Source organism: Erinaceus europaeus, chromosome 13 (genome assembly GCF_950295315.1).
Source record: "Erinaceus europaeus chromosome 13, mEriEur2.1, whole genome shotgun sequence".
In the NCBI taxonomy this organism is placed as follows: domain Eukaryota; kingdom Metazoa; phylum Chordata; class Mammalia; order Eulipotyphla; family Erinaceidae; genus Erinaceus; species Erinaceus europaeus.
In genome coordinates, this window is record NC_080174.1 from 29,902,669 (window position 1) to 29,926,091 (window position 23,423).

The following is a 23,423-nucleotide window of genomic DNA, read 5'->3' on the forward strand; positions in this document are numbered from 1 at the left end:
TGACTACAGCTATGACAAGCCTTCGCATAAAGAAGCATCTGCTCATATAGAATCCCCAGAAATCCATCTTGGACCCCTGACCTCTGACATCACCCACAATTACAGCCATCCCCAGAAACCTATGATGTGACCTGACACGATCTGGAGAACCTGATTCACAGACTCCGAAGGACAAGACTTTCCTACTGCCTTTCTCTCAACCATCGGTGTCTGCTCTTCCTGCTTCTGTTTCGCCCATCATGTTTTGGCGGTTCCAGGTCACTCTCTACAGAGAAGAAAAGTTCCGGTGGCCGTCCTCCTCCATCAAGATAGACGTGTGGCATTTATTTCCTGGCCGTTGACATTGGACTGATGCTTCTATAGAACTTGCTGGACACTCCTTTTATACTCCTGGACTTCTTGAAGAATGACTGTAGCAGGCTGACTCGGGATTTTGCAATGCCAGATCACCCCTCTAGCCCCTCGGCTTATCAGGCCCCCACTCCTCCACCCATCAGGCTCACTCTGTCTCTTGCTACTCTTACTTATCCCTCCGTCTTGTGCTAGTTCTTTTTAAAGACACTTACACACTATCATTCTGCTTTCTTCCCAACAGGTTTCCGTTCACCCCTACACTGCTATTCCCCTGACAGAGATGAAGCCTTTTACAGACATTGACCCAGTTATATATGGCCATTAAGTAAGAGGAAGATGTTGGGGAATTGTGAGGATATGGTTGAGCTTGGAAGGGCTTGAGCCTGAGGGGTGTGTCAATCCTGTTAGTCTCTCTCTCCACGGAGAGGTTGAGCAAGGAGGGACAGTAGAACCCCAAAAAAGGTGTGCCTCTTATCAGTCTCCCTGCCTCACAAAGTGCCCCACACTCCTGATACTATGGCAAAAAGTTAAAAAGAAAGGGGGAGATGTTGGGTAGTTGCCATCTCCCCCTGGCTTCTTCTTATCCATATGCCTATATAGGGATTTACTGATCCAAAGGTTTGGTCTATTTACATAAATCACTTTTACATAAAGCACTCCAGGGCATTGGTGGTTCAGTTATAGGATTCTCGCCTGTTCCGCCCCCTCCTTGTCACACTCTGATTTTCACCAGTCACTTTTCTCTCCACCCTCTCTATATCACATCCTGTTTCCACCCTACTTGGAGAGTATAAAAACAGCTGCTCTTCTGATTAAAGACACTTGGAAATTGCTTTCCGGCTCCGAGAGTTCCAGAGTGTATCTCCTGCGGAAGTTGGTGCAGCACGCGTTCCTGATCCCTCTCCCACACAGCAGCCTAGATCAGCTCCAGTTGAGTTCTCTCCAACCCAGAGAGCACCGGCTCGGGAAGAAGTACCCTCAGGCTATCCCGGCACTTCCTTAAATAAAAAAAGAATGAAAATTTATTTTTGCAAATTAATATAAGAAATAAAAGACCACAGAGCCCCAATGATAATCCTGTTAGAAAAAGAAAGACTGCTTTGACTTTTATTTTAATTTCCAAAGTATTACTTATTTTTCTCTTCTTGTTTACTTTTAAAAGAATATCCTAATGTACTTGCTCTTGTAAAGTACTTGTGATTACAGATAAAATGTCTTACAGAATTTTAAACACCAATTAAAGTATCAGAATATCAGTGCCAAATTTGATTTTAATAAAGTTCTTGACAACATGAAAAAAAATAAAATAAATAAGTCTTTTCCTTTTTAATAGAATTTCTCAGTAGAACTTTTAGATGTGTAATTGACCCAAGATAATTTCTTGTTACTTTAATTTGTGTCCACAGGAATGATTGTGAACAAATTGCAGTACTTTGTGTTTCTTCAAACTTACTGCTTTGGGCAGTGCTGAGAGAGAGAGAGAGAGAGAGAGAGACAGAGAAGAAGAAGAAGAAGAAGAAGAAGAAGAAGAAGAAGAAGAAGAAGAGGAGGAGGAGGAGGAGGAGGAGGAGGAGGAGGAGGAGGAGGAGGAGGACTAGGAGGAGGAGGAGGAGGACTAGGAGGAGGAGGAAGGGGACTAGGAGGAGGAGGAAGGGGAGGAAGAGGTGGAGGAGGAGGTGGTGGAGGAGGAGGTGGAAGAGGAGGCAGAGGAAGAGGAGGAAGAGGAGGAGGAGAAGAAGAAGAAGAAAAATAAAAGGAGGAGGAGGAGGCGAAGGAGAAGGAGGAGGAAAGGAGAAAGAAAGAAAGAAAGAAAGAAAGAAAGAAAGAAAGAAAGAAAGAAAGAAAGAAAGAAATTCCAGAAGTTAGGTCCAATGAAACTGAATTAAATTTGTATTTTTCATTAATGCAACAAAAAAGGGTTAAAGTTAGAACATAAGAACTAAAATTGTAAAGAACAGGGAATGATCTTCATGACATTGTTTTCAGCCAGGACTTTCTGTACTTGACAACAAAAGAAATGCAAACAAATGCAAAAATAAGTACAATGAAATTAATGTAGAAAATGTAATACACAGTACAAGAAACCCTCAACATAAAGTCATGGGCCTCTTCCAGAGTATACGAACTCGGACCTACAGGGATGCAGAGGTTACATAGGATCCTATGATGAATATGGGCCCAGATCAAATCTGTGGGATTTATAGTCAACAGTATTTATGCACTTTTCCCATATTTGGGAGTTACTCTCTTCCCTGATCCAGCTTTATAGCCCTTTGTCTAGCCATGACATCGTCTCCCCAGACAATATCTTGGGTCCATCTGCATATCAGATGTCAGATTAAGCAAAAACTAGTAAAGTTATGGGCCCTTTGGATTAAAAAAAGGGAAACAAACAATTAAGGTAAATTGATTCAACAGGTGGGGAAAAACAGTCTAGATTTAGTAAAATGCTACCATTCTATAATATGGCTGTTCCTCTCCTGAGGACATACTCAAAGGGGGAAAAAAAAGGCACCTTCCTGAATAGACCTATGTTCACCTATGGTCATAACAGCACAATTTGTAATAGTCCAAACTTGGACACAGCCCAGATGTCTAATGACAGATGCGTGGCTAAGATTTGTGGTGTATATATACACAATGGAATATGATGTAGCCATTATTAATGGTGATGTTATTTCCTTTGATCTTATTTATTTCAGTTTTTTTCTTTTTCTTCCCTTCTCTCCCACCCCTTTACTGGGGGTATTAATGGCTATAGTCAACAGTAAAATACAGTAGTTGTCATACGTGTAACATTTTTCAGTTTTCTACATAACATACTAACCCTACCATTTAGATTCTCCTCCACTAAGGTGTTCCACCACTTTTCAGTGCCCCAGAGTCCTTTACTTTGGCACAATATATCAAATCCAGATAATCACACTCACAGATGGAACATAAGAAGAAAGGACAATAAGGGAAAACATAAGGTGAAACTTTGACTGCCTGTGGTGTATTGCACCAAAGCTAAAGACTCTGCAGAAGGAGGGTATAGGATAAGATGGAGAGGCTGAATTTATAATGGCAGAAATGGACCTAAGTTGGGAGAAAAATTGCCTTGCAGAAACCTATCATGGGTAGGTGAGAGGTTGTACTTATGTGTTGACTAACATCTATATAATAAACCATTACAGCATCCCCCAATAAAGTGGAAAAAATGGGGAAAAAAGGAATTACTGGGTCATAGGGAAGTCTATTTCTTTTTTTTTTTAAATTTTTTATTTAAGAAAGGATTAATGAACAAAAGCATAAGGTAGGAGGGGTACAACTCCACACAATTCCCACCACCCAATCTCCATATCCCACCCCCTCCCATGATAGCTTTCCCATTCTCTAGCCCTCTGGGAGCATGGACCCAGGGTTGTTGAGGCTTGCAGAAGGTAAAAGGTCTGGCTTCTGTAATTGCTTCCCCGCTGAACATGGGCGTTGATTGGTCGATCCATACTCTCAGTCTGCCTCTCTCTTTCCCTAGTAAGGTGTGTCTCTGGGGAAGCAGAGCTCCAGGACACATTGGTGGGGTCTTCAATCCAGGGAAGCCTGGCCAGCATCCTGGTGGCATCTGGAACCTGGTGATTGAAAAGAGAGTTAACATACGAAGCCAAACAATTTCTAATGTCCCAATAAATATACAAATTTCTTTCCACAATGTTTGGACCATTTTGCACTCCCACCAGCATTGAATAGATGTCCCTTTTTCTCCACATACTCTTCAATGTTTGTCATTTCTGTCCTTTATAATGTATGACATTTTCACGGGTGTAAAGTGGTATCTCATTGTGTTATTTGAATTTCTCTGATCAATGACTTTGAGCACCTTTTCATATGAAAATGGTCAACAGTTACTTATAACAATGTATTCAGTATCTCTGATCATCAGCAAAATATAAATTAAAAAACACTAAAATATAATTCACATCTAATAGAATATCTAATTGTAAAAAAAGAGAGATAAATAATGTTGATAAGATGTGGAAGAAAGAGAACATGCTTGTACATTGTCCATAGGAATATAATTCACTACAACCCTTATGAAATGGTTCCTCAATAATTCAAAAGTATAACTAAGATATAATGGAGCAGAAACACTTCTGGATATATATCCAATGGCCAGCTCTCCCCATCTACCATCCCTGATTTTTCTAAGTAATGGAGAAAGTGAAGCAAAGTCTATTAAAACCATAGATTGTTCAGAAATCCAAGCCTTGTTAGGTTCCAAATACAGAAGCAAACTTTGAAACAAATTACTTCAAACATTATTCTTTGTGAGAGAAATCAGTGTAATTACTGTCAAAGGAGACATTTGAACAAGAACTGTTCTGTTTCAATTACTGTTATTCTGCTTGATATCCAGAGATATCAAGCCTGAGACTTCAACCCTGCAACTCCAATACTCTGGTGAGACTTTTCAGAACGCATAAGCTACCTAGTTCTATTCAAACAGTGCACACCTGAACAAAGTTACAGACCCTAGATATACAGACCAGGGCTTATGGGATCTGTGCACATGTATCCATAAGTTCAGGAAAACCATGTATCTCAAAGTAAAGTGCTCAATAGCCTGCTGTGATTAAACAAATTCATTTTTAAACAAAGAATTTTGGGAACTACACATTTATAGGGAGTAGGACGTTTTGAAATTATTGTAAATTTATCAGCATCAGTCTATCTAAGAGGAAAATATGAAGATTCTATCAGTATTCTATCAGAAACACATTTCCTGTACAAGAAGTATTAGAAGCTTTGCAACTATTACCAGCCTGGAAGCTTCTTCATAGTCTGGGTGCCGGTAGCCAACCCCCTCCCATCTCCCATCCTCCCGTTTCTCCAAACTCAGTGGCCAGTCACCTAACTCAAGTTGGACGTGCTAAGATGGACCCAGTCTGGAAAAGAGAAATTTCCCATGAGTGGTCATTCCACTTCTGGTTATCTTGTCCATCTCCAAAACTCTCTCCCTTTACACTGTCTGAACTGGAAGACGCTTTGAAGAGGGTTAAACCGGGAACAGCTGCTGGCTATGATAACATCACCCCAGAACTCATTCTTAACCTGGCCCTCACAGCAAAGAAGTGGCTTGCTTCATTCCTGTGCCACATCTTGGAATCTGAGTCTATGCCCAAAGTTTGGCGTCGTGCGAAGATTATAGCGGTTTTGAAACCAAAGAAAGACCCAACACTGGCTGCCAGCTATAGACCAATTTCTCTCCTCTCCGTGTGTTACAAACTCCTTGAGACGCTGCTTCTATCACGTATTTCACATCTTACAGAGAAATTCCTATCACCTGCCCAGGCTGGTTTCCGCCCAGGAAGATCTACCTTTGAACAAGCCCTGGCCCTCTCAACTTACATTGAAAATGGATTCCAGAAGAATTTAAAGACGGGTGCTGTCTTTGTTGATCTCACAGAAGCCTATGACACGGTCTGGCACTGTGGTCTCCTGGTCAAGATCTCAAGATGCCTGCCTCCATGGGTGGCCAACACTATATCGTTTCTTCTCCAAAACAGAAGATTCCGGGTACATCTGGGTGACAAGTCTAGCAGATGGAGACTTGTCTCAAGTGGCCTCCCCCAGGGCTCTGTTCTGGCTCCTACGCTATTTAATATTTACATCAATGACCTTCCAGAAACTTCTTCAAGGAAGTTCATCTACGCCGATGACATCTGCTGTGCAACTCAGGCATCCAAGTTTGACATCCTCGAGGAAACACTCACAAAAGACATGTCTCTGATATCTGATTACTGTAAAAAATAGCGACTAATTCCTAGCACTGCTAAAATGGTATCATCTGTTTTCCATCTACACCATGCCTCGGCCTCGCGTGAGCTTAATGTGCAGCTTGGCGATACGAGAATCCGTCATGAAGCCCAGCCAGTCTATCTTGGCTTTACTCTTGATCGCACTCTGTCATTTCACAAACATCTCATAAAAGCTGCAGCAAAGGTGGGCGTGAGGAATAACATCATTGCAAGACTGGCCAGCTCCTCATGGGGCACGAGCACTCCCACATTACGATCATCATCTCTGGCATTATGCTATTCCACTGCAGAATACTGTGCCCCAGTATGGTTCCGTAGCCCCCATGTCCACTTGGTTGGCTGCCAGTTCTTAGCAACATCGCCCCGCCAGATATTTGTCGGGATGCAGCATCATCTAAGTTCATTTCCCACATCTGCGCTCGACCCGACCTGCCAATATACGTGGATATCTTCGCCCACCCTGTTCAACGCTTGACGTCTCGTCATCCAATCTGGTCCCCTACGCCTACACTGAACTTCTCTGTTCCAGTCTCTTGGAAACAGAGCTGGCAGTCAGCTGAGGTGAAGAACAAACACCTCATCACAGACCTCTGCAAGCGTCAACCCGGCTTTGACCTAGCACGTTATGACTGGGCCCTCCTCAATCGCTATCGAACAGGCCATGGCCGGTGTGCCGCTATGTTCCATCGCTGGGGAGCCAGAGACGACCTGGACTGCCCCTGTGGCTCCAGACAGACTATGACCTACATAGTCAGCGACTGCCACCTCTCCAGATTCAAAGGAGGTCTCGAAACTTTACATCAGGCTCAACCTGATGCTGTTGACTGGCTATGGAAGAAGGGCAAACGCTAGAAGAATAATGGTCATAACTGTGTGGAATTGTACTCCTCTAATCCTATGGTCTTGCCAGTGTGTCCATTTTATAAACAAAAATTTGGAGAGAGAGAGAGAGAGAGATGCAGCACTACTTTACCATTTGTTAAGCTTACCTCCTGCAAGTGGATACCAAGGTCTCAAACCCAGGTCCTTAATATATTGTAATGTATGTGCTTAACCAGGTATGCCACCACCCATATCTCTGTCCCTCTTTCTTTCTTCCTCCCTCCCTTTCTTTTTTCCTTTCTTCTCTTTTCCCTTTATCTCTCTACTTCTCTCTCTCTCTCACTCTTTCTCTACCTCTAACTTTTTCTCCTTCTTGCTTTCATACCAGGGATTTGCTGAGATTTTGTGTTTGTATGATTCCACTTCTCCAGGCAGATTATCTTTAGAAATATAGAGGGTGAGAGATAGAGAGAGAATGGGGGATATAGAGAGGACAAACCATAGCACTGGTCCACTGCTAGTTTAGAATTCCCCATGCAGGTACTCTCACATGGTGAATAAGGACTTGAACATAAGTTCCTTTGCATAATAAATTGTGCACTCTGCTGGGTAAGCTATCACTGAATCACAAGCACCAGTTTTACCTTAATCACTTATCTTTAGAATTGATTTCTCTATGCTTCACTGTTTGGAGCCTTATTATCTTATTAATGTTTACAACCTTTGATTTTACATACTATTTTCGGATGATCAGTGAGTCCCTTGATCTTCAACTGCAATTTTGGGTGAACATATATATTTCTTTCTTTGAATAGTGTCAGCAGCATTTATTAGTTCTCAGGGTTTTTTTGTATGTACAAAGTATGGGGCTGGGTGGTGGTGCACCTGGTTAAGCATCCATGTTACAATAGGCAAGGAAGGACCCGGATTCAAGCCTCCAATCCCTACCTGCAAGGGAAAACTTTGCAAGTGGTAAAGCTGTCCCTCTCTACCTTCCCCTTCCCTTTTGATTTCTGGCTACCTCTATCCAATAAATATATAAAAATAATTTTTAAAAAAGTATATTACAGGTGTTATAGGAACTAGTTCTCTGAGTCTCATCAATTTATCATTCCATTAATTTCTAAATCTTTTGGTACAAATTATTCTGGCTAAGAGGAAGAATTTATGTGCCTAAATGAATCATCTTCCCATGTAGACATTAAAGACAACAATTGTCATGATATCTCTGTTATAATTATATTATCATTAATAATTATTATCAAACTCATTTTTCATTTCATAAAGAAAGTAGTGAAATAGAAACAATCATTTCATGCAGACATACTGTATTTGTTATTGAATAATGGTACACTAATGAAAGTTATTTTGTAGAAAATTACATTTTGTAAAATTATTCCTAAGCATAAGAATTCAAATTAACTGATAGTTAAAGAAACACAAGCTTAAGGAAAAGAAATTATTCAACAATCAAAAAATGAAAATTAATTAGAAAGACATTATATTTATAACAATATAGGATCATGTTATCAAATCTGTAAATTTCAGAGAAGCACAATCCTTAAGGGGAGGGGACACAATATTTGTGATGGACAGAGAATGACATTTAGGTGATGGGCATGGTCTGATGACATATATTTTAAACAGATGTGATATAATATCTCTAGAAATCTAAGCCATCTTATAAACCACATTACCTAAATTTTAAAAAAAGCAAATTAATGAAATATTAGAAGCAAAAAGATTGCCTCATTTTGGGCCAGGTATCATTTTGGGAGCACATATAAGACACTGACCATTACTAAGGGTTCATATCAATGCATTTGTTTTCAAACCGTGTTCCTTTTTTTCCCCCCTCCAGGGTTATTGCTGGGGCTTGGTGCTAGCACTATGAGTTCACTGCTCCTGCAAAAAACGGACAAGTCATTTGCTTCCAATTTATTGGATAGGACAGAGAGAAATTGAAAGAGGAGTGGGAAGTAGAGAAGGGTAGAGAAAGATACCTGCAGACCTTCTTTACCGCCTGTAAAAAATGGCGACTAATCCCTAGCACTGCAAAAACAGTATCATCTGTTTTCCATCTACACCAGGCCTCGGCCTCGCATGAGCTTAATGTGCAGCTTGGCGATATGAGAATCCGGCCAGTCTATCTTGGAGTTACTCTCGATCGCACTCTGTCATTTCATGAACATCTCATAAAAACTGCAGCAAAGGTGGGCGCGAGGAATAACATCATTGCAAGACTGGCCAGCTCCTCATGGGGCACGAGCGCTTCCACACTACAATCATCATCTCTGGCATTATGCTATTCCACTACAGAATACTGTGCCCCAGTATGGTTCCGTAGCCCCCATGTCCACTTGGTCGATTCCAAATTATATTCCTCCATGAGGATAATTTCTGGTACCATCCGTTCCACCCCGGTTCCATGGCTGCCAGTTCTTAGCAACATCGCCCCACCAGATATTCGTTGGGATGCGGCATCATCTAAGTTCATTTCCCATGTCTACGCTCGACCGGACCTGCCAATATACGCGGATATCTTCGCCCACCCTGTCCAACGCTTGACATCTCATCACCCAATCTGGTCCCCTACGCCTACACTGAACTTCTCTGTTCCAGTCTCTTGGAAACAGAGTTGGCAGTCAGCTGAGGTAAAGAACAAACACCTCATCACAGACCCCTGCAAGCGTCAACACGGCTTTGACCTAGCACGTTATGATTGGGCCCTCCTCAATCGCTATCGAACAGGCCATGGCTGGTGTGCCGCTATGTTCCATCACTGGGGAGCCAGAGATGACCCGAATTTCCCCTGCGGCTACAGTCAGACTATGACCCACATAGTCAACGACTGCCACCTCTCCAGATTCAAAGGAGGTCTCGAAACTTTACATCAGGCTCAACCTGACGCTGTTGACTGGCTATGGAAGAAGGGCAAGCGCTAGAAGAAGAACCGCCTGTGAAGCGACCCTCCTGCTGGTGAGGTGTGCCACTGCGCCATCCCTATAACACATTTCTATAAAGTCAGAGAGTTCCTAATTTTAGGTAAGCCAACACATTCCTAACACTTCTAATTTCATCACTAACAAAAAAAACCTCCTTTCTAGCATCTTTAAAACTAATGAATCTTTATTGCTGATTGGAAGTTTAAATAAAAAGGAAAAATAGTTTCAATAGATATCTGTGTGGTGTGGCCATTCACTACATGTTAGCTGACTATTTATGATTAGTATAGTCTCAGTAAGGGAAATGAACACCACTGTGGTATAGATTAAGATAACTAATAGAAGCATACAAATCACATTCTCTAAACTGAAATGTTAAATTACAGACTACATAAATTTCTTCCTTTTCTCCCCTCATGTTCTCCCTTTTTTTCTCCCATCCTTTCTTTCTCTCTTCTTTCTTTTTTTAGAGACAGCAAAACATAGAGAATGAAAGAGATCACAGCTTCCTTCAGAATTGGGCTTGAGCGTTGGTCACATACATGGCAAAGCAGTTCACTATCCAAGTGAATTGTTCTACTAGCCCACTGTATGTTTCGATTCCTAGAGATTTCTGTAAGCTCCTCTGTAAAATAAAGTTGTCATCTAACGAAGATAAAATACTATTGCATTGCACACAATTGATATATGTTTTTATTATCCAATATGAATGTCATAATTATATTTTCCTAGTGTTCTTCCCAGTTTTCTTCAATCAACTTCAATCCAAGATTACATTTTATGCTGTGTGTGTGTATTAAGTATCTTTTAATATTTAAGAATTGTTTTTATGTATTTTTCCATATTTTCTTATTTAAAATTTTATTTATAAAAAGGAAACATTGGGAGTCAGGCTGTAGTGCAGCAGGTTAAGCGCAGGTGGTGCAAAGCACAAGGACCGGCATAAGGATCCCCGTTCAAACCCCAGCTCCCCACCTGCAGGGGAGTCCCTTCACAGGCGGTGAAGCAGGTCTGCAGGTGTCTATCTTTCTCTCTCCTCCTCTCTGTCTTCCCCTCCTCTCTCCATTTCTCTCTGTCCTATCCAACAACAATAATAATAACTACAACAATAAAAACAAGGGCAACAAAAGGGAATAAATAAATAAATAATAAATATTAAAAAAAAAGGAAACATTGACAAAACCATAAGGTAAGAGAGGTACAACTCCACACAATTCCCACCACCAGTACTCTATATTTCATCCCCTCCCTAGATAGTTTTCCTATTCTTTAACTCTCTGGGAGTATGGACCCAAGGTCATTGTGGGATGCAGAAGGTGGAAGATCTAGCTTCTGTCATTGCTACCCCGATGAACAAGGGCATAGACATGTCAATCCATACTCCCAGCCTGCCTCTCTTTTTCCCTAGTGGCACGGGGTTCTGGGGAATCAGAACTCCGCACACACTGGTGGGGTTGTGTTGGATAGTATTCCAGCTCCCCCCAGCTTAAACACCAGTATGTCTGTATGAGATTAGTTTGATCCCACTCAAAGCTGCGGTCTATTTACATAAATCACTTTTACATTTACATAAAGCACCACCTTCCCTCCAGGGCATTGGTGGTTCAGTGGTAGAATTCTCACCTGCTCCACCCCCTCTCCTTGTCACACCCTGATCTTCCACCAGTCACTTTTCACTCCACCCTTTCTATGTCACATCCTGTTTCCACCCTGCTTGAAGAGTATAAATACAGCTGCTCTTCTGATTAAAGACACTTTGAAATTGCTTTCCAGCTCTGAGAGTTCCAGAGTGTATCTCCTGCAAAGTTAGTGTGGCACGAGTTCCTGATCCCTCTCCCACACATCAGCCTAGATCGGCTCCAGTTGAGCTCTCTTCAACCCAGAGAGCACTAGCTCGGGAAGAAGCACCCTCAGGCTATCCCAGCATCTGGCGCCTGAGTCAATCCACCATGTAAGTGTGGTCCTGGGAGGAGTTCCCAACTCTGGGGAACCTCTGCTTGTCTTAATATTGTCTTATCTGCTCCCGTGTCAATCAAACACTTAAAAGGAATATTACCAATCTTTACTGTCATAGTTGGGTGACCCCTTTCTAAAACAGGGGTGGTCCATATAATCTCAGGCTCTGAATCCGAGCTGTTCTCTTGCTCCAGCTGGTTATTTCTATGCTGGAAGTTCCCACATACTGTGGGTTCCTCCTCCTGCTTACCCTCTGTTATTGTTACTTGGTGTGGTGGGTGTAGAACGGGTTGGGTCCCAAGCTGGGCTTCTGTTTGTGGAAGAAGGGCACAGCACCAAGTGGGCAACCTTCTTCCTTCCCTCTTGGGGGTGGGGATAAGGGAAGCCCCACACCTAGTTTAAATCCCTGTTTACATTTGGCAGAGGCATGCCATTCCTATGGAACCTTGACCAACAATCTCTCCTCCAGTGAAATCCTTTCTGGCATCTGGGACAAGGCATTCGTGGTCTCTGGTTCCCTGTCTGGAGGCGGGGTTGCCCTGACTGGAGACGGGGTCGTGGTCTATTTTCTGGACATTGGTTACGCCAATACCCTTGGCGACCGCACTGAAAGCAAGCCCCTTTTTGCTTATGTAAGGTAGCTGCATAGGCCTGTAACATAGGTCCTTGAAAAGAGCTTGATCTGAGATCCTGTGTAGCTATAATCCAAGTATCTGGATGTTCATTTTTAAGAGTGATACAGGCCTGTCAAAAATGCGGAAGCATTCCATCCCAGACTATGGATCGCAGGAGGAGAAAACGAGCATCAGGATTATAAATCTTCCTTTCCAAACTCGACTGGACCCTGGCAATGAATTTAGCAAGGGATTCATCAGGTTCTTGTTGAAGGGAGAGAATGGGGGCTGAGGCCTCTCCCATGGGTGGTGTTAATCGCTCCCATCCTCTTAATGTGCACAGGCATACCTGATCAAAATACCCAGGTGGAAACTTGTCTTCTGCCTGTTGAATCCCTGTTTCTAATTGGCAACAATGCATCAAAATTCCCCTCTGGCTGATTTTGAATATTTCTCCGCGATTGCTGTAAACATTCATTGCAAAAAAATGCCTCCCATTGCAGGAAGAGGGGGCCTGGGAGCGTAGCGTGAGTTACGGGGGGTATTAAGGTTCTGAAGCAGGCCTTGTAAAATGGACCTGGTCCATGGGGCATGAATACCGTCATCCTTGAGAGCCTGGCGTAGTTCCTTCAGGTCTGTGGCGGAATATGGATACCAGGCCTGAGGTTTTTGTCTATTGGGGGGCGATATTGACCGGAAATGTGTGGACTGGCTCTGATAAGTGTGTAGCAATCCCTCCCTCAAGGGTGAGGTGGTATCTCAATGGTCTTTATTTGCATTACTCTGACAATCAGTGACCTGGAGCAATTTTTCATGGGTTTATTAGCCTTTTGGAACTCTTCTGTATTGAATGTTCTGTTCATATCCTCTGCCCAATTTTGGATGGGGTCATTTGCTTTTTTGTTGCTAAGTTTGCTGAGCACTGTGTATATTTTGGTGATTCGTCTCTTGTCTGATGTATGGCATGTGAAGATCTTCTCGTATTCTGTGAAGGGTCTCTTTGTTTGTGTGATAGTTTCTTTGGCTGTGCAGAAGCATTTCAATTTGCATTTTCCCACTGATTTGTTTTTGCTTTATTCTTCTTTGCAACTGGGATTGTATCATCAAAGATGTCCTTGAGGTTTAAGTGGGAAAGTGTGTTACAAATGTTTTTCTCTAAGCATTTGATAGTTTCTGGCCTAACATACATGTCCTTGGTCCATTTGAAATTGTTTTTTTTTTCTGGTGAGATAAAGTCATTCAATTTTATTATTTTATATGTTTCAACCCAGTTTTCCCAGCACCATTTATTGAAGAGAACTTCCTTTTTTCATTTAATGCTTTGGGCCCCTTTATCAAAGATTAGATATCCATAGGTGGTGTGGGGGTTTAGTTCTGGGCTTTCAATTTTTTTCCACTGGCCTGTGTACCTATTTTTGTTCCAGTACCAGGATGTTTTGATAATGATTGACTTACAATACAGTTTGAGATCTGGGAGTGTGATGCCTCCATTTCTGTTTTTTTTCCTCAGGATTGTTTTGTCAATTCTAGGTGTTTTCTGGTATTTTCCAGATAAATGATTGAAAGTTTTGTTCTATTCTCTTAAAGAAACTTGGTGGACTGTTGATGGGTATCATGTTAAACTTTTTATGACTTTGGGGAGAATATTCATTCTGATGATATTAATTCTCCAATCCATGAGCATGGGATGTCTCTCCATTTCTTGGTATAATTTTCTATTTCCTTGAATAGTGACTCATATTTTTCAGTATACAAGTCTTTCACTTCTTTGGTCATGTTTATTCCTAGGTATTTTATTGATTTTACTGCAAAAGTGAATGGGAGTGATTTCTGGATGTCCTCTTCTTCAATTTATTGTTTACATAAAGAAATGTCACTGATTTATGTACATTGATTTTTGTAGCCTGACACCTTGCAATATTGCCTAATAAATTCCAATAGTTTTCTGCTGGATTCTTTAAGCTTTTCTATGTATACTATCATATCATCTGCAAATAGTGAGAGCTTGACTTCTTCCCTTCCAATCTGTGTTCCTTTGATTTCTTTCTCTTGCTTAATTACTATGGCAAGAAATTCCAATACTATGTTGAATAGTATTGGTGATAGTGGACAGTCCTGTCTAGTCCCCGATCTGAGGGGGAATGCTTTCAGCTTCTGTCCATTGAGTATGATGTTGGCTATAGGTTGCTATATATGGACACCACTAGCTTGAGGAATTTCCATTTATTTCCTTTTTTTATAGTGTTTTAGCATGAATAGCATGAATGGGTGTTGAATTTTTTCAAAGGCTTTCTCTGCATCTATTGAGATAATCATGTGGTTTTTGGTTTTTCTTTTATTCATGTGGTGAATGACATTGATTGACTCAGGTATGTTGAACCAGCCTTGCATTCCTGGGATAAATCCCACTTGGTTGTGATGAACAATCTTTTTGATATACTGTTGTATCTGGTTGTCCAGGATCTTGTTCAATATTTTGGCATCTATATACATTAGAGATACTAGTCTTTAGTTTTCCTTTTTTTGTTGTCCCTATCTGCTTTTAGTATCAGGGTGATGTTGGTTTCATAGAAGGTAGAAGGGAGTGTTCTTGTTTCTTTGATCTTGTGTAAGAACTTTAGAAGTATAGGTATTACCTGTTTCCTGAAGGTTTTGTAGAATTCATGTGTGAAGCCATCTGGTCAAGGACTTTTGTTGCTGGGAAGATTGTTAATAACCATTTCAATTCCTTTGTCTGTGATTAGTTCATTTAGGTTTTATAGTTCTTCTTGGTTCAGTTTTGGAAGGTGTATGTTTCTGGGAATTCTTCCATTTCTTCCAGGTTTTCTAGCATGGTGATGTATAGTTCTTCATAGAATTTTCACATGATTTTCTGGCTTTCTGTGGTGTCATTTGTGATCAGTCCTCTATCATTTACAATTCTATTTATTTGAATCTTCTTCCTTTTTTTTTGAGACTGGCTAGGGGTTTGTCAATCTTAGTTATTTTTTCAAAGAACCAACATTTGGCTTCATTGATCTTTTTTATGGTTTAATTTTAGTGATTTCTGTCCTTTGGTTTCTCTAGGATTCTTTGTTCCTCTTCTTCTAAGTCCTTAAGACATGCAGTAAGGCCATTTATTTGTTCTTTTTCTTGTTCTCAAATATGTGATTGTATGGGTATGAGTTTCCCTCTCAGTACTGTTTTAGCAGTTTCCCAAATATTTTGATAGCTTGTATCTTCATTTTCATTTGTTTCCAGAGACATCTGAATTGCTTGCTTGTGTGCCTCTGACCTAGTGGTTCTTAAGCAGCATGTTGTTGAGTTTCCAAATTTTGTGACTTTTAGTAATTTTCTGTTTGTTGTTGAATGTTAACTTTACTACACTGTGGTCAGAGATGATACTTGGAATGATTTCAATGCTCTCTAATTTGTTGATACTGTCTTTGTGGTATAACATGTGGTCTATCCTTGAGGATGTGCTGTGTGGATTTGAAAAGAATGTGTATTCCTATTTGGGAGGTGAAAATTTCTGAAAATGTCTAGGAGGTCTAGTCTGTCATCTCTTCATTTAATTCTCTTGTTTCTTTGTTCATTCTCTGCTTTGTTAATTTTTCTAAGTATGAGAGCTAGATGTTGAAGTCTCTAACTATTATTGTATTACTATTGATATATTTTTGTAGTTCTTTCAGTTGGTGTTTGATGTATTTATAAGGTCCCTCATTGAGTGCATAGAGAATAATAATTGTTAAACCTTCTGGTTGTTTGATCCTCTAATCATTATGTAATGGCCTTGCCTATCTTTTATTACTTTATTTAATTTAAAGTCTAATGTGTCAGAGATGAGAATGACTATTCCTGCCCTTTTTTATGGTCCATTAGCCTGTATGAAAGTTGTCCATCCTTTCACTTTAAGTTTGTGTTAGTCTTCTTGGATCAGATGGTATTCTTGCACACAGCATATGCTTGGGTTGTGTTTTCTGATCCATCCTCCCACTCTGTGCCTTTTAGTGGGTGAGTTTAGGCCATTGACATTTATTGATATTATGGATTGAATGTATTGTAGTGCCATTATTCAACAATTTTTTATTTTCTCTGATATATGGCAAGTATTTTGTTTATGTTCTTGTTTATAAGAGGTCTTTTAGAACCTCTTTCAGGGCAGGGTAGTTGATATATATGGTATTGACAATAGTGAAGTCCTGCAGGCACTGAGGCATGTAGAAAAAAAAACATTTCACAATATATTTAATATAGATATATAGTATTAAAAAACTTGGTTTTATATGAACTTACCTAATTGTTAGATTTTCACTATCTTGATTTAATTTCTTTTTATCTATCATTATTTTTTCTATCCTCTTATGCCTAAAACTTACATCTGGTAACTGTAGCATATAATTGTCAATATAACCATTGTTTTATTAAGCAATGAAAAAGGTTCAAAATTGCAATAAGTATATTTCTAGTAACAATTTATTCTATTCAGTTTACATATTTCTTTTTATTATTAGAATACACACACTCTTCTACTTTGATTGAAATACTACATTCTAGAGATACTTGAAATGATCACATATTAAGAATTTATTTGCAAGGCCAGGCAGTGGCACTCACATTCCAGTGCATAAGGACCCAAGTTCAAGCCCCTAAAGCCCACCTGCAGGGGGAAAACTTCATGAGTGGTGAAGTAGGGCTGCAGGTGTCTCTCTGTCTCTGTCTCTCTCTCTCTATGTATATCTGTTTCCCCCTCCTCTCAGTTTCTTTCTCTGTCCAATGATAAATAAGTGAAGATTTAAAAAATAAATAAATAAATTTCTTAAATAAATAAATAAGAAAGGAATCAGGATACTAATATGCCCATATACCAATAAACATGTTATAAACCACTAACCCTTTATAAAATTAAATGATAATAATAATAGTAACTATAGAATAAAACTAAAAAAACCAAAGAATTTATTCACATAATATTCAGGTTGATTCAATCATTTAATTTTGTTTAGTTTTTTATTCTATATTTTTTGAGAATGATAGAAGAGAAAACAAAGAACCATTTCACTGTCCATGGAGTTCCATCCATTGTTTTGTAAGTGGTGCTGGCATAGTATTCTCACCTTGTTTCAAGATTATGTCTAGGGTCATATGCATGGAAGATACGTTCTCTACCACCCAGCCACATTCTGGAGACTTTTGTTTTATTTTCACTTTAAGGATATCATATGACACTTCTGTGTTCATATGGGAATGACAATTTATAGCTACTATGAAACTTTTCTTGGTGAAGATATTCACCATATGAAAATTTAGTGTGTGTGTGTGTGTGTGTGTGTGTGTGTGTGTGTGTCAGTTGTGCCATTTATGTTGAATAAGTTAAACTGTAATATGTAATGCTTTCAAAAGACTTTTTGTTTTGGGCCTGGGCCGTGGCACACCTAATAGAGTGCACACATTACCATTCTTAAAAACCTGGGTTCAAGTTCCCATTCCCCACATGCACAGGGGAAGCTCACTAATACTGAAGCTCTGCTGCAGATGTTTCTTTTTCTATCTCCTGTCAGTTTATTCCTTTACTGTCAAATATTAAAGAAAGGAAAAGAAAAACATTTTGTTTCCCTTTCTGATCTTCTTTCTCAACTTCTGTTGATGATTGGGATCATCCCATACTCATCTTTATCTTTCTGACTTAGCTCACTTAACATAATTCATTCTAGCTCTGACCAAGATGGGTCAGAAAAGGTGGGTTCATTGTACTTAATAGCTGCATAGCATTCCGTTGTGTATATATACCACAACTTTCTCATCCACTCATCTGTTGTTGAACACCTGGGTTGCTTCCAGGTTTTAGCTATTATAAATTGTGCTGCTACGAACATAGGAGTACACACATCTTTTTGGTTGGGTGTTACGGAGTCCTGGGGGGTATATCCTCAGGAGAGAAATTACTGGATCATATGGAAGGTCCATGTCTAGCCTTGTGAGAGTTCTCCAGACAGCTCTCCCAAGCCGATTTATGTTCCCACCAGCAATGCCAAAGAATTCCTCTGTCCCCACAGCCTCTCCAGCATTGATCTGACTAAATTGAAAGTAGGGCACCAAAGTAAAAACCCTGTTGTGGGGCTATGTGTAAGCTTGATAGAGCTTAGGGAAAACTCCCCCATACTTGGATGGAGGTCTGGGAAAGACACCCCCTTGTTAGTCTCTCTCACTGAGATGAGCAAAGGGGAAAAACAGTCTCTCAGACTTAGTTCTTCCCTTTCAGACTCTCAAGACCACAGAGACCTCACTGCCTCTCCCCATTAACTGCAGGCCACATCTATGCCTGCCTTAAGGTTCATTCAAAGTTCACATAGGCACCCAGAGTTTACACAGTCACCTCACTTTTGATCACTAGAGAAAGCATACTCCATCAAACACCTCTCTGACATCAGGCAGTGAAACTCCACAAACTTTATTTCCTTATAGCTTTGATAACTACCATGCTCTATTTATCTTCTCTCTATCTCACAATGCTGATTTAACCCCTATGTTTCTCTCAAAAACCTTTGGATAATTAAGTTGCTTGTGTCATGGAGAATGAATTTGAACTTATGTATCTCATAAATTTCTGTCATACCAGCCCCCTACCATAGGGGCAAGCGGACCTTTAAGAAACCTGTAATTTATGACATATTTGAAAAATGTTCTTTGTCTGAATCTCTATTTAAACCTATGTCCATCTGCCATTAAATGAGAGTTTCCTAATTCTCCATGGTGTCTCTTGCCTATATTGCGTCATCTCTTGAATGAGCGAGGGAGAACCAGTTAGCTTACCTTCATTACTGAGAGTCATCCCACGTGAGCCCCAGAACCCTGTGGTGAGGGGGAGGGTAGACACATGTCTTCCTAGGCCGGGGGGGTTGGGAGTGGGTGGGTGAAATAGCACATAGTCTTCTGGTGTGGGAATGGTGTTTATGTACACTCCTAGTAAAGTATAGTCATATAAATCACTAGTTAATTAATATGAAAGGGGGGAAATTGTATGTCCCGAACTTTTTAAAACACAGACTGAGTCTTTCTAATATATAGGCTGTGTCTTTGATATGCGGACTCTCTCAAAAGCCCAGACCAAGTAGATCAGAAGCAACTGGTGGCACAGAAGATACTGGGTATTTACAGCAAACTCTAACAAAGGGACTTTTCAAAGTTAACCCAATTATCAAATAATGTGATGAGAACAATAACTATCCATTGTTTTCTTGAACCATAAGACAGCAGAAACATCACGTTTCCACTGTAGAGGCTATATTTCCCCCAGTCCTGGAACCTTAGGGTAGGGCCCACTTTCCCGCATGCCTTTCCCAATTAATATCAAATAATATTGCATCTGCCAGTCACAACCTGATCAACGCAATGATTGCCACCTCAACATGTTCAGCTCAGACTGTGTCCAGAGACTTTACGTGTGGAACGACAATGCTTCAGCTTCATTACTCAGGTGAGACCTTTCCATTCACAGTATTCTCTGGTTCCATCCCAGGTGGTTCACTTCCTAACAAAGTCCCAAATCCTAGATTAGACCAGGTTCCAGGAGATAGAGCATATGCTCACAGGTATCCATAAACTAGGGCAAAATATATACTTGAAAGCATAAGTACACTAGAGTTTGCAATGAGTACCCTCCCAACACTTCCTCTCTACTATTCCAACTATTGGGCCCATGATTCTTCAACAATTTGTTTGGCTTTGTATGTTAACTCTCTTTTCAGCCCCCAGGTTCCAGATACCATCAGGATGCTGGCAAGGCTTTCCTGGACTGAAGACCCCACCAATGTGTCCTGGAGTTCTGCTTCCCTAAAGACCCTCCCTACTAGGGAAAGTGAGAGGCAGACTGGGAGTATGGATCGACCAGTCAACGCCCATGTTCAGTGGGGAAGCAATTACAGAAGCCAGACCTTCCACCTTCTGCAACCCACAAGACCCTGGGTCCATGCTCCCAGAGGGATAGACAATGGGAAAGTTATTGGGGAGGGAATGGGATATGGAGATTGGGTGACGGGAATTGTGTGGAGCTATAACCCTCCTATCCTATGGCTTTGTTAATGTCTCCTTTCTTAAATAAAAAGAAAAAAGAAAAAAAAAGAAAAACATTTTGTTTGACCATAGTCTGACTCAAAAAAATTACTTAATGTTCATTTACAGGTGAAAATTTCATAGAAGCAAATCAGCCAGTCAAATCAATTCTGCCTTTTAGTACTCAGTATTAGTTTATTAGTGCAATATTTAAAAAAATCAATTTTTTTAAATTAATCTTTTTAATCTTGAGAATATTATAGATTCACATTAAATTGTAAACATATTATAGATATCCTATTTCAATATAATGGAAATAGTTCCTTCTCCTGGTACTAACATCTCATAAAATTATAGCACCATCACAATCAGTATATTGAAATTGAAACAGTTAAAATGTCTAACATTTATATCAAGACAAGACTCCTTTAGGCTGCTATTTTACAGATACTCCAACTTCTACCCCCATTTTCTACAGTTTTTCCATTTCATGAATATTACACATAAATGTAATGATGCTGTGTAATTTTGGGTGATTGGCTTCTTCATTCAGCCTAATTATTCAGAAATCCATCCAGTTCGTGTATATCAACTGACACTTTTACTGCTTAAAAGTATGTGATTGCTAGGACTACCAAAGATTTTTAACCATTCATCTGCTAAAAGATACTGGGTTGTTTCTATTTTGTGGTGACTACAAATAGAGCTATTAAAATACACATTTGTATTAGCATAACTTTTCATCAAGAAAATATGCATAGAATTGCAATGACTGGCTTATTACATATTTATGACTTGTATAAGATTTACTTATTTAATTTATGAAAGAGTCGGGTGTGTGGAAGATACGTATAAGAGTGAAAGGAGATCAGAGTATTGATCTTGCTTATGTTGTGATGGGGATTGAGCCTGGGAACACACACATGCAGGGCTTGTGCTCTACCCAATGAGTCATGTCTCTAGGGATATGCTACCTGTTCAGCTTTTTTAGGAATTATTGGACTGTTATTCGAGAGTTCTCATACCATTTCAATTTCCAGCAATGATGTATGAATGACTCAGCTGCCATGCATCTTTGCCAGTAGTTTTAATTTTAGCAATTCTGACATATATGTAGTGATTCTGTGATTTTAAATAGAATTGATCTAATGACTACTGGTATTGAATATATTTTCTTTTTTTGTTGTTGTTGATATAATATTGTATTATGCCATGAATTTCAGGTGTACATTTATGAAACTGAACATGTATAAACAACATGAGTTTTCACCAAATGAAACTGGTGTTCACTTTTCTTATTTATTTATTTATTTATTTATTTAAGAAAGGAGACATTAACAAAATCATAGGATGGGTGGGTTACAACTCCACACAATTCCCACCACCTAATATCCATAATCCCATCCCTTCCCCAATAGCTTTCCCATTCTCTATCCCTCTGGGAGCAAGGACCCAGGGTTGTTGTGGGTTGCAGAAGGTGGGAGGTCAGGCTTCTGTAATTGCTTCCCCACTGAACATGGGTGTTGACTGGTCGATCCATACTCCCAGTCTGCCTCTCACTTTCCCTAGTAGGGTGGGTCTCTAGGGAAGCAGAACTCCAGGACACATTGGTGGGGTCTTCAGTCCAGGGAAGCTTGGCCGGCATCCTGATGGCATCTGGAACCTGGGGGCTGAAAAGAGAGTTACCATACAAAGCCAAACAAATTGTTGAAGAACCATGGACCCAAAGGTTGGACTAGTGCAGATGAACTGTTGGGGGGGTACTCACTGCAAACTCTAGTGTACTACTACTTTCAGGTATATATTTGCCCTAGTTTATGGATACCTGTGAACATATGCTCTATCTCCTGGAATTTGGTTTATATCTAGGCTTTGGGACTTTGTTAGGAAGTGAACCACCTGGGATGGAGTTAGAGAATACTATGAAAGGAAAGGTCTCAGCCGAATAATGAAGCTGAAGGGTTGTCGTTCCACACCTGAAGTCTCTGGACACAGTCTGAAGTGAAGCATGCTGGGGTGGCACTCATTGCATTGATTAGGTTGCGATCAGCGGATGCAATATTATTAGTAAGAATTAGGAGAAGCATACGAGAAAGTGGGCCCTACCCTAGGGTCCCAAGGACTGGGAGAAGTTTAGGCTCTATAGTGGAAATGTGAGGTTCCTGCTGTCTTAGGGTTCAAGAAGACAGTGGATAGTTACTGTTATCATCACATTATTTGGTAATTGGGTTAACTTTGAAAAGTCCCTTTGTTAGACATACAATCAATTTTTCCCCCTCTCATATTAATTAAATAGTGATTTAAATTACTACAATTTAATAGGTGTACATAAACACCTTTCCCACCACCAAAAGATTGTGTCCTATCCCACCCATCCACCCCCACCCCCCGCCGGCCCAGGAAGCCTGATGTCCACCCTCCCGCTCACCACAGGGTTTTTACTTTGGTGCCCTACTTACAATTTGGTCAGGTCCTGCTTTTAGTTTCCCTTTCTGGTCTTCTTTCTCAACTTCTGTTGATGAGTGGGATCATGCCATACTCATCTTTATCTTTCTGACTTAGCTCACTTAACATAATTCCTTCTAGCTCTGACCAAGATGGGTCAGAGAATTGAGTTAATTGTTCTCTGTAGCTGCGTAGTTGAATATATTTTCATATTCATACCTGCTATACGTATATAATCTTCAGCCAAATATTTCAACCAAATTTTCATTCTTCAAGTTTTTCTCCTACTTTCTAATGGAATTGTTTTCACCACTGACTTTTGAGAATTTTTTTTTTATGTCTAGATATTAGTCCACACTTCTCAAACTCTTCTCATATCTTCTCAAACTAACTTGGTCCTTTCATCGTCTTAATATTCCCACTGTTATAGCAACTCTTTCATTTTGATTAAGTTTAACTTA